Raw genomic sequence first — 19,902 nt, 5'->3', positions numbered from 1 at the left:
TAAGTTATCCTATATGGTGAAGGTCTTGTTATCATGTGGTAGAGGGCATGAAATTGTTCTACTTTTCTTCTATTGTAATAAAACACAATGACCATCTTGAGTATGGGTAGAAAAGGGTTTATTTGACTTATATTTCCACATTACAGTCTATCCTAGAAGTAAATCGGGGCCAGAAGTTCCAGGCAGGAACCCGGAGGAGGAGACTGGAGCAGAGTCATGAAGGAATGATGCTTACTGGCTTGACAGATGTATATTCTTAGGCAACCCAGGACCACCAACATGGAGGTAACACAACCCACAGTGGGCTGAGCCCTCCCACATTAATTACTAACCAAGAAAATGTCCCAAAGACTTGTCTACGAGAAAATCTGATAAAGGAATTCCCTCAGTTGAGGTTTTCTGTCCTGGATGACCCTAGCTTGTGTCAGGTTGACAAAACACTAAAAAGCACAGCAAGAGATGACTGAACTTGCCATTTTATGATGGAGATATTCTCATCCATGAGGATAGGTCCTTCCTAGCTTAGTCACCTGGTAATGTATTGCCTCATAATACTGTCATAACAGAAATTTGATTTCAACATGAATTTTAGAGGTGACAAACATCAAGATAAGATGAGTTTATTTGAGTGAGAAAGCTATAGGCCAGGGACAACCACAAAAATCTTAGTCTATTCAAACCACAAAGGACCTGAACAAGTTTATGTCATATGATATTCTTGCATTGAGAAAGAGAAATAGACACATGGTCCCACTCCTAATCAAGAAGCTACTTACCACTGATACCTCCTGTGGGAAAGAAGAAAATCTGTGTTCTCCAGTGGAGCCCCCTCAGGGTATATCACCCAGATTTCGTGGTAGACCCCATGCCTAGGAAGAGTTAGTTGTCCAACACAAAACATAATCAATGCTATTTTTATGCAATTATTTTCACTTTTCTGTGTTTTGGCTTTTTTTTTTAATTTTGTCTCATTAGTCTTTTGCAGGTTTGTCTTGACTTTTGGGATTCTGTGGGCTGTTTCTTGTTCTTTTTTGTTTTTATTTCTTGATTTGTTTGTTTGTTTGTTTGTTTGTTTGAAAGAGAGATAGAAGACCCAAGTTGTGTGGGTTGGAGAGTGCAGAGGATCTGGAAAGAATTGGAGGAAGGGAAAAACATGATCAAAATATATTACATGGGATTTTTCTTAAATAAAAATACATAAAAATCAGTTGATCCATACTAGATTTTGCATTGACACATTTTGTATCCCTGCCTAATCTCCTTGGAAATATTATTTTCATTTTTACTTATCTGCTCAATAATTACTATGGACTTCAAAACTACTTTATTTAATTTAGGAAGAAAAACTGAATCCACAAAAGGACAAGGACTTGTAAAAGATTCGATGGCAAGGTAGGCATGCATCCAGATCCAGACCACAAGCTTCCTGACTGCAGTCCACCCACCCCATGTGCACGATTTCAGATACTCCTATACCCACCTGTGCCAAGTGAGACTCCACTCTAAGCCTGAAACTCGGGGGAACATGTTCTTGTTCCAGCAGACAGAGGCAAAGTATTTCTTTATATATTCTCTATTTCAAACCCCTATTTTAGTTGATAGTTATCTTCACAATCACATTATCTCTAATAAGATAATGCAATCTGAATGTTAGTGTCATGTTTAAGTCTGAACTCCAAAGACAATGAAAAGAGAAAATAAGTGCTTTAAATAGTAATTAGAATATTAGAAAAGAGTCCTCATAAATAGGATTAAAGGAGCCCAAGAAGAAGCTCCTTTACTTTCTTTATTTTAGCAGTCATTTTATATTTTAATGTTCTCTACATCCTTTTCCTGTTTTCAGAAACAAAGAGCATCGCTGTTAAAGCAACAAAGTTAAACCAGATGAAATCTGGAAAGTCAATCAAGTATATTAGTGGTTTTGTTATCCTTCATTTTTTTCTAGATTTTAAAATTTTTAATTATTATTATTATTTATTACAATTCACTTTGTATCCCAGCTGTAGCCCCACCCTCATCTCCTTCCAGTCCTATCTTCCCTCTTCTTCCCCTATATCCCTCCCCAAGTCCACTGATAGGGAAGGTCCTCCTCCCAGTCTATCTGACTCTAGCCTATTAGATCTCATCAGGACTGTCAGGATCCTCTTTCCCTGTGGTCTAGTAAGGCCACCCCACAAGGGGGAGGTGATCAAAGACCAGGCAATGGAGTTCATGCCAGAGACTTTCCCTACTTCTCTTACTAAGGGACTCCAATGGAGATTGAGCTGCCCATGGGCTACATCTGAGCAGGAGTCTAGGTCTTCTCCATGCATGGCCCTTGGTTGATTCATCAGTCTGCAGGACCTCCTGGTTCCAGATTTTTTGCTCTGTTGGTCTTCTTGTGGACCTACTGTCCCTTTCTATCTCTCTCTATCTCTACCAGGTCTTTCTATCTCTACCTTCTTCCATAAGATTCCCTGCGCTCTGCCCAAAGTTTGGCTATGGGTCTCAGCATCTGCTCCTTTATTTCAACCATGTGAAAATATAGTGAAGAAAGAGACCCTCATCAGAAACTAAGTCTTCCAGCCAGCACTTTTTTATTTTACTTCTCATCCTCCAGAACTATAGCAAGTACTTTCTTCTGTTTATAAGATCCCAGTTGATAGTATTTTGTTAGAAAAACTTGCTCAGACTAAGAAATGAAGCTATCATAGGGGGGATACATTCAGAAGAAAACTTTGAGCAACTGACCTAAGTTCGAAATATACCTTCAGAATTAATACAGATATATTTAATAAGAGTTCTCTCAGTTGCATGAGGCATAAAATTAACTACTAGCTTTGTAAAACAAACTGAGTTTCACATTTCAAAACAACTTAGAGAATTAGATCAAGGATTTAAATGGTGTCTTCAAAAGTCACTCTCCCCTTTCATTTTAGAGTTGTCTTGTCTAAGAAAGTATTAATATATCCCCTTAGGCATTGGGATAGGGCAGAGGTGGCAACAGTTACCCACAATGTCTGAGAAAGTTATGTTGCAACATTCTAGGAAACAGCTATTTTATCACTGGGGCAGGAGACCAACACTGGTACAGGATCCTAAAATCATCTTTCCTTCGAGGCAGCTGCTAACTTTAGAAGAGCCGTACATACAAACGCAGAAGGGTGCACACTAACTGTTTCTTTAAAAAAATATAATCACCATACATGATTTTGATTTCTATAGTTACTTGGCTTCACCTACTCACTCTCAAATAATTAATTTCTCTTTATGTTTGGTATTTAGAATCTCCAAATTCTTCTTGATATTTTCAACCTCAATTTTTCAAAATCCAGACTTACTTATTAACCAAATTACTCATTATAGATAGGTTCTTTGCACTCTTTTTCTGAAAGCCCCAACTCAGAAATTTCACTTCAGAAATGGGGAGCACATTCAGGATCAAATCAGAATAAAGGATCTAGAGATGAAATTTCTGTGAAGTAGACTGGCCAATTTACCTGGCTGCCAGGTATATCTATCAATACACATGAACATTTCCTGCAGAAATTCTTTTAATAATGCCTTTGGTTTAACACTTGCAATGCCTAATGTGAGACTGTGATGCCTTTTCTTGGCTAACAACTCCTTCTCAATTCATGATTCTCTGGAAAGAACATCCAAGAAGGAAAAAAAAAATCTGATTCTCAATTAAATCCTTCTTCTACTCAGATTCTCATCTGAATAGAGAAATTTAAAAGCCATCAGTTTACAAATAATTTTTAAAGTCCTAGCATGAGATATACCAATGAAAAGAAAGTGAAAAAATAAACAGGTCTATAAACAAAAAATCTAAAAATATCACTAATAAAATCATGACCAAAATAGGAAGATTCTAACAAAGGAAATAATAGTACAGAGGAATTAATGCCAAACGAAACTCTAAGCTTGATCTTAAAAACCAGGACAAGTTTCTTTGATAGAGAAATTAATCAAGACTGAAAATTTCCAGTTGTTTGGTAGTCATTCAACTCTTCATTCAACAAACAGCTTTATGGAGTCTCATCTGCCAATGAATGTAAAGTGAATGTCTCCAAATCTCTGTGTTAGCCATTATTTCAAGAAGAATTTTTCAGGGTATTAGTCTAAATTTCCTTCCACAATAAAGTAGGAATATTTGCCTCAATTCTTTTTGGGTGAAGATAAGAAAATGTTTGTAACTTAAAGTGAAACATCAATAAGTTGCCTATCTGCATTTGTTCTGTAATAAAAACAAAGTCCCAAGTGTCACCAGGGTAGACTTGACTGCAAAGCTGTTTGCATTCATTTTCCATCACCATGTAAGCAAGCAGCTACATTTATTAGTTCTGAGAGTCACAGGTCAGATGTTTACCATGTTATAACTTGTTTCTTTAGGTATGGTTCCGAAGGCTGAATTACCATCTCTCTCTCTCTCTCTCTCTCTCTCTCTCTCTCTCTCTCACACACACACACACACACACACACACACACACACACACACACACTCCATGTGTGCCCACACGCATGTGGCTTGTGAAGGAAACTGTGGATGGCAGAAGGGACTGTTGGATCCTTGAAGCTAGAGTCACAAGCAGATACAAGGTACCAAATATTGGTGTTAGGACCCTTCACTCTGTGATAAGAAATCTGTACCTTAAAGTAGCATTTCTCAACCTCTGGGTTGGGACCCCCTTGGCGGCTGAAAGTCCCTTTCACAGGGGTCGCCTAAGACCATCAGAAAACACAGCTATATACATCACAATTCATAACAATTACAGTTGTGAAGTAGCAACAAAAATAATTTTGTTTGGGGGTCACCACAACATGAGGAACTGTATTAAAGGGTTGCAACATTGGGAAGGTTGAGACCCACTTCCTTGTATTCTCTCCAGTTTCATTCTCCATCCAAATTCATCCTTCTCCCCACAAAATTTCAACTAATCCTCAACTGGTTTCTTTATTTCAATCTAAAAACAGGTTTGACTTTCTCTTACTCCCCAAACTTGCTTACTTGTGTTTCTGAAACAAGGTAAAATTAATTTCTTTGATTCTAACAGATACTTTTATCTTGATGAATTGATGAACCTGCCTTTCAAGTCATGTCCTGCTCCAATATGTTTGTTACCCAAATGCTGTAATAAATTATAAATCATAAAAGGATATTAATTCCTGAGCTTAGAGCTCTTTACTATGCTTCAGTCCCCCAGGGAGTCAATGACAAGCTTAAGCCTTGTATAGTTTATGTCTCCGAGACATTTCCTGACACTACTACGTTAGTCTTTCCTTCAGTTACATGAAGACTTAGAATTCTTTGGGATAAAGCATTTATCTTTACTACGTTCTATGTATTTCTCATCTGCATGCTTTTATACTACTGTCTTCTATATATTTTCATTTTTCTATCTTTCCTCATGTTCTCCAGGGTAAAATAAACTGCTTCTTTTTCAAGCACATGACTCTTGCTTTAAGACTGTTCATATAAAACATGTTTCCTACCTGACTAATATAAGGAATAGATCCCAGAGGTAATGGGTATAAAAATTTGCTAAGAGAAAATGATATTTCATTCTTTCATTCCCTTCCTGAGTCCTAGTTGGGCTATTCTTTGTGTTATATGTGTGCTGACAACATAAATAGAGGTGTTCCCAAGGAGTTCCTTGGTATACATTTCTAAAATCTCTTCTGTAATGAAAGTTTTGTGGGGTTTTTTTTGTTATGTTATGTAAATATGTTTTTGTTTTAAGCCCAAGTATGGGATTTTAGTTGAACAATAGTTTGTCCACACCTGTTAATTGAGTAGTGCTGGGCATAGCTTTTGCCAGATGGTAATGGCCTTCTATGTGCAGCAGGGAGAGGGGCATGGTCTAGGACAACGAGGATATAAATATTAGGGCCCAGAAAGAGAAAGGTGGTGGCACGGCATGTGCTGTTGGCAATCTGAATACACCAGAGATGGATGGTGTCGCGGTTTGGAGCAGACAGATGGGTAGAAATGCTTTGGGGCACAGCAGTGTGGAGGAGACTGCTAGCTGTGTCTGCAGTTGATGGAGATTTGTATAAAGCCCTAAAGGAACCCCTCAACCCTAAACAGCCAGGAGAAGTAAAGGGATTTAGGCCCTCTCTCCCCACTAACGTTCTCTCTCCTATGTAGCCTCGGGAACTTGAGGCCTAAACACCACAAATAAAATAGTTTTAAAAAAAGGACTGCTACACTCTCTCCTATAATTGACATGTTAAAGTTGGAATAGGGGAGATGCTCGTGTGTGGGAACCCTGCCACAGTGGGATGAAGAGGTAGCTCAGCAGTCAAGATCACCTGCTGCTTTCAGAAGACCTGAGTTCAGTTTCTACCACCTAAGTCCGGCAGCTCACAACTACCTGTAACTCCAGCTTCAGATGATCAAATAACCTCTTCTTGAATCTGTGAACAATTGCAGACATGTTTAAACACACAGACATATATGCACATACACATATATAAAAACAAAACAAATGGTTAAGAAAAATCAGTTTTTCCAATTTCACATTTGTTTCCCACTGTCTAGCACTGACCCAGGGTGAATACCTCTTTAAGAAGGAAGACAACACAAAACTTTATATCCACAGTTTGTCCACCCTGCAGGTTGTGCAGGGGTAAGAGACAGAGCAGAATTGAGTGAAGGGCCATCCAAGGACTGGCCCAGATTGAGACTCATGCCATGAGAGGGAAATGACCCCTGACACTATTAATGATACTCTGGTATGCTTGCAGACAGAAACCTAGCATAACTGCCACCAGAAAGGCTTCACCTAGCACTTGATAGGAACTAATAGAGACACATAGTCAAGCATTTAGTGGAGCTTGGGTGATCCTGTGAAAGAGGGAGAAGGACTGAAGGATCCAGAGAGTTAAGGACACCACAAGAAAACCTATAAAAACAACTAACATGGGCCCATGGGGGCTCACAGAGACTGAACCACTAACCAAAGTGCAAGCATGGGATGGACCTAGGGCCTCTGCACATAGTTAACATTTGTGCAGCTGAGTCTTCATGTGGGACTCCTAAAGCAGGACAGAGCCTGTTTCTGACTACACTGCCCACCTTTGGATCCTTTTTCCCTAACTGGGCTGCCTTGACTAGCCTCAACAGAAGAAGATGTACCTTACTGCAACTTGATATGCCAAGGCTGGTTGATATTCAGAGGAGGCTTCCCCTTTTCTGAGGAGGGGAGGAGGTTTGGGTGGGGGGAGAGAAGCTGAGAAAGAGAGGGGGACTGGGTGGAGAAGAGGGAGGAAGCTGTGATCAGGATGTAAAGTAAAAATCTTAATCAATAAAAAAAGGAGATAACTGGTCACACAGAGGTATCAAGAGGCTATAGTCTCTACAGCATATGAACATTCACTGACATGTCCTTTAAAATGTGAGTTAAAACAATGTCGTAGATATTTTGAGCTACTAAAGATAAGAAAACAAACCTGCTAAGTTATAGCTAGAGTTGGCAAATAATGTATCAGTAATCCATCTCCTATGATGACTCCTTCACAGGGGCAGATTATTCCCAGAATTCCTAGTCGCCCAGCAAGCAAACTTTGATATGGCATGGCAACTGGCAAAAGTTGTCTTTCTAGAAAACTTTTCCTAAGTAATCAGTCTTTTCTACTCAGCTCTCCTAACCTTTCACGATCAACATTAGCTAACAGCCAGAAAAACAATAAAATAAATAAAATAGAGTATTTCTCATATTCTCATTTCTCAAAGCAATAAAGTTAACGATATGTTGCCCATAAAATTTCTCATTTTCTTTTATGTCAGAAATTGGCCATAAATGAAACAATGAAAAGTTGCAGCTTCCTCAAATGTATCTAATCAGATAAAGAACCGTTAATTAATGAGGCTGGAGAGAAAGCTTCAAAACTTATTCAAACCTCTTGCACAGAATTCCAGAGGTAGAAATTCCTTAGACCTTGTGCATAAAATTACAAAGTGGGCAATGAATAGTTTACAATTTTATAACTGTAATTTACAGTTATAGCTTACAGGTAAAGAAATCCGTTGATGCCTATAAGGAAACGCAGCTTCCCAAGGGTTCCGAATAAATGAAAGGATAACATGGGCATCAGGCTTCTTGTTCCCTGCCTGGAGATCTGCCCATGGACCTACTACAGCTTCTCAATGACCATAAAGACTGTTTGAGGATATTACTCCAGTACTCCATACATATCAGAAGAAGTCATTCGAAAATGAACTCAGTCCTAAAGTACAGGTTTGTTCCAGTTGCTAAAGAGGATTAATCCATAGCATAGAACTGTGGGGGAAAAATAGTGCAGAAACTAGTGACAAACTAGAGACAAAGGAAACTCCCTCATCTTCTGGTAGTATGTAATGTGGCAGAGAGAAAAGTAAACACCTCCTTCCCCAAGTTGAGAATACATATGAAGATATGCAGAGGCTAAAACCAACTTAGTACTAGAAAGCTGCTTTTTACCACAGCTGTCAAATCAAAAACAGTTTTCTTTGTAAAGTTAACATAACTGAAGATGATCAGGCAGAGGCCAAGTAACACAAAAGAGACCATATTCATTTGACAGCAAAGTTATGAGTAAACTCCAACCATGAGCCCCTTTCTCAGTGTACTTCATTGCTTAGTAAAAGATTACTTCAAGGGCTGTTTGAATTAACATTTAAGCATTGTTTATGACCCTTAAAAATACAAAAAGCCACATACCAGCTGCCTTCACTATTATTTAGTTATTTAAGAGACACTTACTACATCTTACTGGCTGCAAACTTGTTGCAGGTTCTCCTGACTCAATACTGCAAGTGTGGGATTTGACTTCCCAAGTGATGGAATCAGCAGGCATGCACTACCACACCTGGCTTTAACACACTGCCTCTTTGAATGAATTTGATGTTTAAGTATTTAGTGAAGAAAATGTGTATGTGTGATAGTGAAAATTACAAAAATGAATCTAACATGGTCCCAGTCATGAAGCAGGTCTGAATCCTATCGGTACTCAGCTACAAGGCTGACTAGTGTAGGTATCATGTATACCCTATATTATAAAACCTAGTGCTCACATATCTTGATGAACATGAATTTACTATCGTGTGGCAAAATATGTATAATTATATTCTCTAACATTTTTAGTATTTTTCTATCTGAATTTGAATTAATTCTATTTATCAATTAAAGTATTTGTTTAATAATTAAAATGATTTTAAAACTTAGAAGTTTTATTAAGTATGTTAGCACTACAGAAATAATTATTGCCATTTTAGGTTTAGCACTCTCTATGCTAAGATTACCTTCTTGTCAAATTCAAACATACACTCAGATCCTAACTTATATCTCCATGGCTTCTCCTCTTTCCTAAGAAACTATCCTTTATGTTGCTGAGTCCCAATATTGGCCTTTCATGGTTACTTTTGCTGCATTTTTAGTGCATATAAATAATGTGTATACTTCCCATTGTGCTTATGGTTGTCTAAATTCATTGCCTATGGTCTGGAAATCCCCAGGTTATCTGCTCTGTTTCTTGTAATCTCATCCTCAAGCCTTTTATATCTTATCCCTTTTCAGCTATGTATTGTCCATCCTGAGCAGCTACACTGTTTTTGATCATGTCAAAGTCATAATACCTCTCAAGGTCTTTGTGCTGACTACATCCTCTATAATCGCTCCACTAAGATAGACCCTCTTCCCCTATTTGATGAGTTATTTTTTAAACTTTTATTAATTATGCATTATTCACTTTGTATCTCCCATAAACTCCTCCTTCCTCCCCTCCTAATCCCATCCTCCCTCCCCCTGCTTCATGCATGCCCCTCCCCAAGCCCACTGATAAGGGAGGTCCTCCTCTCCTTCCTTTTGATCCTAGTCTGTCAGATCTTGATGAGTTGTTTTATCCCTTACTTTTTAATTATGGCATTCCTAAATAATGTGGGGAAAGACTCAGATATGTTCACTATTACATCTCTAGTTGTCACTCCTTAAAAACTCAAGTCACTTATTCAATACAGATCATTCAGTTAAAATTCTGAACACTGTAACCCTGATAGTCTTCTAAGTAAGAAGTCACTCCTTTTATACTCTCATTTTCCAAGTCTTTGAAAACCAGCACACTACATCACACAGCCCCAACTGCTTGGTGAAACTTCAGCTAAGGACTCTTCCTTTACTGTAGAAAGTACCCTCTCAGCATTAGGTACAACACCAAAATCTACATACAGCCTTCATTTTTGCCTTAAAATTTTCAGTTGATCCAGATTTTAAACAACAGAAGAAAATAGGCCATGATAACTGCAGGGCTCTTTGGTCATGAACTAAGCATGGTTTAAGAACCCCTGAGAAGGCGCCCCCTCTCCCATCCCCAGGGAGAGATGATCAAAGAGCAGGCCACTAAGTTCATGTCAGAGGTAGCTCCTGCTCCCCTTACTAAGGAACCCACGTGGAGACTGAAGTGTCCTATGGGCTACATCTGAGCAAGGGTTCTAGGTCTTCTCTATACATGGTTCTTGGTTGGAATATTGGTATCTGCAGGCCCCACTGGGCCCAGATTTTTTGGCTCTGCTGGGAAGAGGATGCAGACAGTCCTGATGAGACCTGATAGGCTAGGGTCAGACAGTATCAGTGGACTAGAGGAGGAGCATAGGGGAGAAATGGGAGGGAGGGTGGGATTGGGAGATGATGAGCGGGGATACAAAGTAAATAAATTGTAATAGTAAACAAACAAACAAATAGATAAATGGAAAAAAGACCCCTGAGAGATTTGTTTAATAAATTAAATTTTACTTTAGACAAAACATTCACCAGAGTCTTAGCTTGACAAATTTAAGGTATTAAAGTTAGCTACTACATTATGAGTGATTTCTAGTATTGTTTTTAAATCTTCTTTTTTTCTATTATGTGTCTTTAAACAGTAATTTACTCCTTTTGCTGGACAACACTAGTTCACACATTTTGAATTTTTTCTTAGTATAGAATGTAGTGAATATTATAGATCATGAAATCTTCTAAGTTTTTCTCTAGTAAAAATTGTTTATAGCTTATCAAAAGTAGTGATTTAAAACTTGTATTTTTACACTTCTTTTAATTCCAGGGTTAGAAACAGCAATCCACAAAACCCAACCTGCCCATATAAGATTTTATAACTCTGATACTTCTACAGTTTCCAATATTATTAACGTAATAGCTTGCGCATCCAAATTTCCAAAAGTGTCAGTCATAGCATTGCACCTGCCTGTGTCAATGGCAGGGAAGAACATGAATTAGAGGTATGTGAGCTTTAGAACTTATGTCATGATGCAAGGCTAGCAGGGTTTATAATTCGTTCTTCCAGAAATATATTAGGCTCAAATGACTGCCATAAACCTGTAAAGGCTTGAATATGAAGTACTCTCCCAAGTTCTCAAGGGTAGAAAAAAGATTGGTTCTCAATGCAATGTTTAGAGCTGTGACTTTTGGGAAGTGACTGGATTAATATAACTTTGACCTATTCAGTAGGTTTATCCATTGATGGGTTCATAATTTGATAGCCTCTTAGGAAGTGATAGAAACTAGGAAGTAGGGTCTAGTTGAGGAAGCATGTTCACTGGGAATGGATATTCCACATGCATGCCTGTTTTCTGATCCCTGTCTCTATCTCTATGTTTCTCCACTACCAGGAAGTGAGCAACTGTGTTCTTCCATGCCTTTCTACTGGAACACACTGCTTTACTACTGTTCTAGAAGCAATAAAGTCAGCCAGCATGGCTGAAAACTATGAAACGGTGGGCCGTAAGAAGTCCTTCCTGCCTTGTGTTTTTAAAAGTATTTTTTGTATAGTTTATAAAGAACATGCTAGAAATAGAGTGAATCAATTCTTGACACCATGCTGGTTCCCCAATCCCAAGAAAACACACATTTTTTTTTATTAACATAGGAAGTCCTGGTTTGTACTTCTTTCCTAGAGAATTTCAAGTTTAAACAATCAAATATATGACCAACTAAATTTATATTTTGAACTGGGGAAAAAAGTAGGACATAGTTCACTTTCAAGTAATATTTGGGAGCCAAGAGCTTAGTGACTATGAAGTTTCCTTTTATTACCTATAATCTCAAGAGAAAATTATTCCTTTTAGGATTAAAAAAAAAGTTTGTTCACCTCACTGCTATCTTTTGAGGATTATTCTCACACACACACACAGGTTAAACAGAAAGAACAGTATTAATCTAAAAAGAAAATGAGTAAATAAGCTCTGAAAATGATTTTTCATTAGAAAAAAAAAAACACAAGAAAAAAGTGCTGCTCATCAAAGACATCTGATCTGCCACAGAAAGCTCTGAATGGTTAGAGTTGGATCCACAGTTCTTTCTTTTTAATTATTTATTTAATCACTTTACAGCCTTGATCACAGACACCTCCTTTCTCTCCTCCCAGTCCCAACCTTGCATCCTCCCTCCCCCATCCTTTCTCCCCTTACCTCAGAGAAGGGTACCAACCCACCCTGGCACATCAAGTGGAAGCAAGACTAAGTGCATTGTCTCCCACTGAGGCCAGACAAGGCAGTCCAGCTAGGGGAAAGGGATCCAAAGGCAGGTAACCAAAGGCAGGTAACAGAGTCAGAGACAGCCCCTACTCCCATTGTTAGAGGACCCATATGTTGAACAAGTTGCACATGTGCTACATATGTGTAGGGGCCTAGGTCGATCCCATGCATGCTCTTTGGTTGGTGGTTCAGTTTCTGGGAGCCCCATGGGCCCAGTCTAGTTTACTATGTAAGTCTTCTTGTGGTATCCTTGGCTCCTCCAGCTCCCTCCATCCTTCTCCCACTCTTCCACAAGACTATCAAGTTGCACTTATTGTTTGGCTATGGGTCCCTACATCTGTTTCCATCAGCTACTGGATGAAACCTCTCAGAAGACATTTATGCTAGGTTCCTCTCTAGAAGCATAGCAGAGTATCGTTAATAGTGTCAGGGGTTGGCTTGCTTCCATGGGGTGGCTCTCAGATTGGGCCAGTCATTGGTTGGACATTCCTTTAATCTCTGCTCCTTCTCTATTCCTGTACTTCTTGTACGTAGGGTAAATTTTTGGGTGGAAGTTTTTGAGGGTGGGTTGGTGTCCCTCTAACTCCACTGGAAGTTCCACCTACTTACAGGGGATGGCCACTTCAGGCTCCATATACTCCACAACTAGTCATCCTGACTGCTAAACTGCACAAAGACCCAACAAAAAAAGAGAATTTCAGACTGATTTCTTCTATGAACATTAATGAAAAAATACTGAATAAAATCTTGCAAAAACATTATCCACCATGATTAAGCAGGCTTCATCTCAGGAATGCAGAAAATATATCACTGTAATCTACCTTATAAACAAACTAAAAAACAAAACATCAACAAAAAGCTCTGAATGGTTAGAGTCTCATTAGATGCTGAGCAATCCAATACCCCTTCATGTTAAATGTCTTAGAGATCAGAGATTCAAAGATCCGAATTTCAGCTTCAGTACATTGGCATAAATAACATCTGCACCACTTACTACATAATCAAATAATTCCATTCATTTTCCATTCATTATATTCTGTACTGCGTCTTACCCAAGTATAGTAACTTTCTCAGGAGAAAGGGCAAAAGTTATGTTATTCTCATACTTTGTTAAATACTCAGCACCTAGCACAGAGCCTGCTATGTAATAGGTCCACAATAACACATGTTGTATGAATGTAAGTAAATACAAAGTTGCCTAATAGACACTCCAAAATACACCTAATAAAATGGAGGAGAAGAACAAAAAAAAATCAGGGAATATGATGCCAGTATAACAAATAGACCACAGAAGTCTATAAACCTAAGGAAACTAAGACAGTCAGAAAGGTGTGGTGAGGGTGAACGTCCCCTAAGAGCTGAGCCCTGGAATATGCAGTTGACACTACATAGTCTCTTTTTCTTTTCTTCTCTCTCTTTTTTTTTTTTACATTTTTTTAAAATTACATACAAATTTCATTCATTTATTTATTTATTTGTTCATCCATTTATTTATTTATTTACTTATTTATTTGTTTATTTTGGGTTGTTTTGAGACAAGGTTTCTCTGTGTAGCCTTGGCTGACCTAGACTTACTTTGTAGACCAATCTGACCTTGAACTCACAGAGATCCACCCGCCTCTGCCTCCCAGAGTGCTGGAATTAGGTGTGTGCCACCTGGCCTGGCTTTACATATTTTCACCTAATTATAATTACTACCCAACCGGTAGAGATTATTACTATATTACAAAAAGAAGTAGATCTCAGGAAGACTAAAGAGCAATGTTCTCATAATTTGCATATGCTTTAGTCAGCTATAAGGAATCCTCCAAATGAAGGTAAGGGTCATTGGGAAAAAATTTAAATAACAAGGGAAAACGTTCTAATTTGACAAGAAGAAAAAAGATTCAAGATCTGGGTATACTTACTTTAATTCTGGAAAATAAAAAGAAACTAATTCAAGGCCAAAAAATAGGAAGGGAAAGGATCAAATTGGCTTTAACACATTATCAATACATTCTCTTTCCCCAAACAGACATAGACTTAGAATTTACTATATTTTAGGCACTACTGACACATAAATGAAATAGCACACATTTCAAAAAATCTCAGAGTCCAATGTGAGAACACAGATATAAATTTGCAGACGATTAAACGGAGAAAGGACAGGGCATTAAAAGGTGAGAGGACATTATCTGTGTGGCAGTTTTCACTGGCTTAAACATGTATGTAGTAAGTGGGATTTGAAGAGAAGTCATGGATCCCTGTGATAAAGATCACACATGCCTGATATCTGTATGACATCCATCAAATCAGCTATCACTTTATATAATTCTGCTAACTAATCCAAGACCAAGGACTAGAAAAGTTTATAATAAAACTTTTCAATATATGCAAAAGTGAATGTGAAAAACATTAGTACCAAGTAACAGACCACACCTGTTTATGCTTATTGCATACTTTTCTTTTCTGTGCTAAGTATCCTTAGGCAGGCCAATTGCCCTTCAGGAACCTGTATCTACAATCATAAAACTGTCAGGAGAGCTACTTTACCTGCTTTTATCAGACTGCCACAAAGGAATTAAGGTGTAAAAGAACCTTTGTCTCAAAAATCATTTTATGTGTTTATGTGTATGTTTGTATAAGTCCATCAAATACATGAAAGAAATTGTGGGGGCAGAAGAGGAGGTAAGAGCCCCTAGAACTGGAATTATAGATTGTTATAAGCATTCATATGGGTACTGGAAAAAAAAAAAAGCTGAGGTCCTCAGTAGGAGCAATAGCACTCTATTTTTATAATTGTTTCCATACATATCTTTTGATCATGTTTTTCTCTCCCCTAACTCCTCATAGATTCTACCTACTCTGCAAATTTATGTTCTTTATCCCCCTTTCAAAAAAAACAAAAAAACAAAAAACAGACACAGTGTCATGATGGCACATGCCTTTAATCTCAGCACTCAGGAAGCAGGGGCAGGAATTTCTCTGAGTTCAAGGCCAGCAAGTTCTAGGACAGAACTACACAGAGAAACCCTGCCTTGAAAAACAAAACAAACAACAACAACAAAAAAAATCACAGAAACAAAAATCAAAATGAACAAACTCAATAAGGCAAAACAAAACAAAATGAAACAGAAAGCTGTCAATAAAAACATGGGTCCTTGTTTTGTGTCCGCCAATTAGTGCCAGGTATGAAGTCTGCTCAGGAGTGTGGCCGACATACACAGTGACACTCCACTAGAGAAACTGACCTTTCTCTTTTCAGTAGATATCAATTACAGATAGCTTTTTGGTTAGGGATGAGATGCATGGGCATTTCCCCTCACAGTGCTCAGACCCACTTCTGATTTTAAGTGTGTTACCAGAGTCTTTGTGACTATGTATGTGCATCAGTCCTGCTGTGTCTGCGAGATACCACTGCCTTGGAGCTTTGTATTACTTCTGGCTCTTACACTCTTTTCTCTTTCTCTTCTGCATAGATTACTGAGCCTTGAGGGAATGATTTGATAAAGACATCCCTCCCATTTAGGACTAGATAATACAAAGTCTTTCATTATCTTCACATTGTACAGTTGTGGGTCTCTGTGTTAGTTCCCATGAACTGCAAGAAGATGCTTTCCTGATGAATATATATATAAAATTGTGTGTGTGTGTGTGTGTGTGTGTGTGTATTTTGTTTTTAGCAGAATGGATTTTTGCCCAGTAATCTATTTTCAGATTCTTGATCATTTCAAGCAGTGCTAGGAATGTGTTCCCTCTCATTGAATGAGCCTTAAATCTATTAGAAATACTTTTTTTAAATGTGGTTGGTTACTTCCATAACATCTGTGACACTACAGAACTATTATATTTTGTAGGAAACTCACTGTTTATTATCTCACCATTTGTACCTGAATTACTTTGACCATTACCTTTTTCCACTAGTAATGTACAGAGTACCTTCCATAACCATGCATACTGGTCAGCAGGAGCAAACTTTCTAGTTGGGCACCGTGTTTGATGACCTAAGTGTCATCTTCAGCAATAGGGCCTTACTATCAAAATGTAAAGAACGACCGATCTCCTTGACAATAGCCTTGATGTTTATGATTTCCTAAGGGACCCCCTTTTGGCCAATGACTCAGAAAGATGTCACCCATTCCTGGAACTAGAGGATTTATTTGGTGTCATAAGTTGTCTAGTTGGGGAGGGAGGGTCTCCTCATTATATGATGACTCCACTTAGCTTCCTTTCTTATAGACACATAGTTGAGGAAGCCTCTGAAGTAGTAGGTTTTTATAGTTTTGTAAGAGGCTTCTGCTGTTGATTGTCACTCCCCATATTCCCTTTTTCGGCCTTCTCTCCCATTCCTTCCCCATTTAATCCTTCTTTTCTGGTTTAATCTTTATCTCTCTGTAACATTATATCAGTAAACAGTTTTATCCCAGAGTTACCTCTCCAGTGTGGATTCTGCCTTTTCTATACCTGCTTCATCACAATATGTGAACACCATTTGCAGATTTCCAGTGCCTGGTGCCCAGGGACTATTCAATGAATTTTTATTGAAATGAATGAATACATACCTTCAGTATTTTAAATTGTCAGAAAATGGATGGAAAGAGTATATCAGCCTGATCCAAATACCGTGTTTACTTCTAGAACATTGTTAACTAAAAATTAAAGAAAATGGAACCCACATATAAAGCAGTGCTATGATAATAAATCACACATTTGTGTAACCTATGAATCATTCTTTATAATTGGAACAAATAATTTTCCTATAAATCAAAGCCTTGACAGCTGTGAATACTTGGTGCTTATTTTCCTGAAACTACCAAAGTATAGTGAAAAAAAAAATGATCCTTCTTTATAAGGAGAACACATTTATGAAAGAGATCTTTAGGGACAAAGATAGTTGAATCAAATATTTTATCAGTGGTTCTCAAGCTTCCTAATGCTTTGAGCCTTTAATACAGTCCATCATATTGTGGTGACCCCAACCAAAAATATATTTCATTACTATTACATAACTGTAAGTATGCTACTACAGTGACCTGTAATATAAATACCTGATAGGCAGTATATATGATAACCTCCCCATCCCTGGTTGAGTATTGCTGGTTTAAATGAAAGCCAAGGAGACTTGAAGTGATTTCAGTGATTTATTTCTTTACTTCAAAATTGTGTCCACAAAATTGTCCTTTAGGTAAGTAAAATTTTAAGTCCAATAATAGATTTTTTTACATTAATGGTAGTTACATATGTTCAAATATTTCAATTTTTGAGTAAATATTGCTTTCTTATGTTTTTGTGTGATAAAACCTAAACGTTCCTCAAAGAACTGGCTTTCATTAACTTCAATTCAGGGTCATATGTTTAAATCTATTTTAATGGGTATTATTCTGTAGAAGTAGAGCTCTCAAAAACTATTCATCACTGGGAATGGGAAAAATAAGAGACTTTTAGCCACTGTGTGGAAAAAATTGTAATCAAAGCAACAGAGGATCAAGGCCTAGAAATACCTCTGTTTTCTCCAGGTCAACATAGTTGGAGAAACCATAGCCTTAAGAGTAGGTTTAGCGTCTGTCTTTTAGTTAGTTTAGCTAAGGATTTGTCTATCTTGTTGATTTTCTCAAAGAATCAGCTCTTGGTTTCAGAAATGAAAAGGGGGACATAACAAGAGCCACTGAGGAAGTCCAAACAATCGTTGGGACTTACTTCAAAAGTCTATATGCCACAAAATTTGAAAATCTAAATGAAATGGACAATTTTCTTGATCTATTCCACCTAACAAAGCTGAATCAAGACCAGGTAAATCAATTAAATAGTCTTATATCCCCTAAGGGCATACAAGCAGTCATCAAAACTCTCCCATCCAAAAACAGCCCAGGACCAGATGGTTTCAGCTCAGAATTCTACCAGACCTTCAAAGAAAAGCTAACTCTAGTTCTCTTCAAACTAGTCCACGAAATAGAAACAGAAGGAACACTACCAAACTCATTCTACGAAGCTACAGTCACCTTGGTACCTAAACCTCACAAAGACCCAACAAAGAAAGACAATTTCAGGCCAATCTCGCTTATGAATATTGATACAAAAATACTTAACAAAACACTTGCAAACCAAATACAAGAACACATCAAAGATATCATCCACTATGAGGAAATAGCTATGCAAGGGAGGTTCAATATATGGAAATCCATCAATGCGATCCACCATATTAACAAACTAAAAGAAAAAAAAAACACAAATGATAATCTCCTTAGATGATGAAAAAGCATTTGACAAACTCTAACATCCATTCATGTTTAAAGTATTCTCAAATGAATGAATACATACCTTCATTATGGGATACAGGGCACATACCTAAACATAGTAAAGGCAATATACAGCAAGCCTATAGCCAATATCAAAATAAACAGAGAGAAACATAAAGCAATCCTACTGAAAACAGGGACAAGGCAAGGCTGCCCACTCTCTCCATATCTCTTCAACATAGTTCTGGAAGCCCTTGCTAGAGCAATAAGACAGTTGAAGGAGATCAAGGGGATATAAATTAGAAAGGAAGAAGTCAAAGTATCACTATTTGCAGATGATAGGATAGTATACCTAAATGACCCCAAAAATTCTACCATGGAACTCCTACAGCTGATTAACACCTTCAGCACAGTGTCTAGATACAAAAACAACTAAAAAAAAATGTAGCCCTCCTGTATGCAAAAGACAAAAGGTCTGAGAAAGAAATTAGGGAAACAATGCCCTTCACAATAGCCACAAAGGGCATAAAGTACCATGGTGTGACCCTAACTAAACAAGTCAAAGACTTGTATGAAAAAATTTCAAGCCTCTGAAGAAAGAATTAGAAGAAGATATCAGAAGATAGAAAGATCTACCATGCTCATGGCTTGGCAGGATTAACATAGTAAAAATGGCCATCTTACCAAAAGCAATCTACAGATTCAATGCAATTCCCATCAAATTACCAACACAATCCTTTTTTTTAATTTTTATTTTTTTCTTTATTAATTACACTTTATTCACTTTGTATCCCCCTGTGGTTCCCTCCCTCTTCCTGTCCCAATCCCTCCCTTCCTCCACCCTCTGCATTCATGCCCCTCCTCAAGTCCACTGATAGGGGAGGACTTCTTTTCCTTCCTTCTGATCCTAGTCAATTAGGTCTCATCAGGAGTGGCTGTGTTGTCTTCTTCTGTGGCCTGGTAATGCTGCTTCCCCCTCAGGGGGAGGTGATTAAAGAGCAGGCCAATCAGTTCATGTCAGAGACAGTCCCTGTTCCTATTACAATGGAACCCATTTGGATGCTGAACTGCCATGGACTACATCTGTGCAGGGGTCTTAGGTTATCTTCATGCATAGTCCTTGGGTGGAGTATCAGTCTCAGGAAAGACCCCTGTGCTCAGATTTTTTGGTTCTGTTGCTTTCTTTGTGGAATTCCTGTC

The 19,902-nt window shown here is 37.9% G+C and overlaps 1 protein-coding gene across 2 annotated transcripts in view; it reads right to left on the bottom strand.

Annotated features, from left to right (window-relative positions):
• Agbl4 (AGBL carboxypeptidase 4) overlaps positions 1-19,902 on the bottom strand; it is a 1,202,140-nt gene that overhangs the window by 882,215 nt on the left and 300,023 nt on the right. The window lies entirely within an intron of this gene.

The sequence above is a fragment of the Psammomys obesus genome, unplaced genomic scaffold (genome assembly GCF_907164565.1).
Source record: "Psammomys obesus unplaced genomic scaffold, mPsaObe1.curated_primary_1811, whole genome shotgun sequence".
NCBI classification, from domain to species: Eukaryota; Metazoa; Chordata; class Mammalia; order Rodentia; family Muridae; genus Psammomys; species Psammomys obesus.
This window is presented reverse-complemented; position numbering and strand designations above follow the sequence as displayed.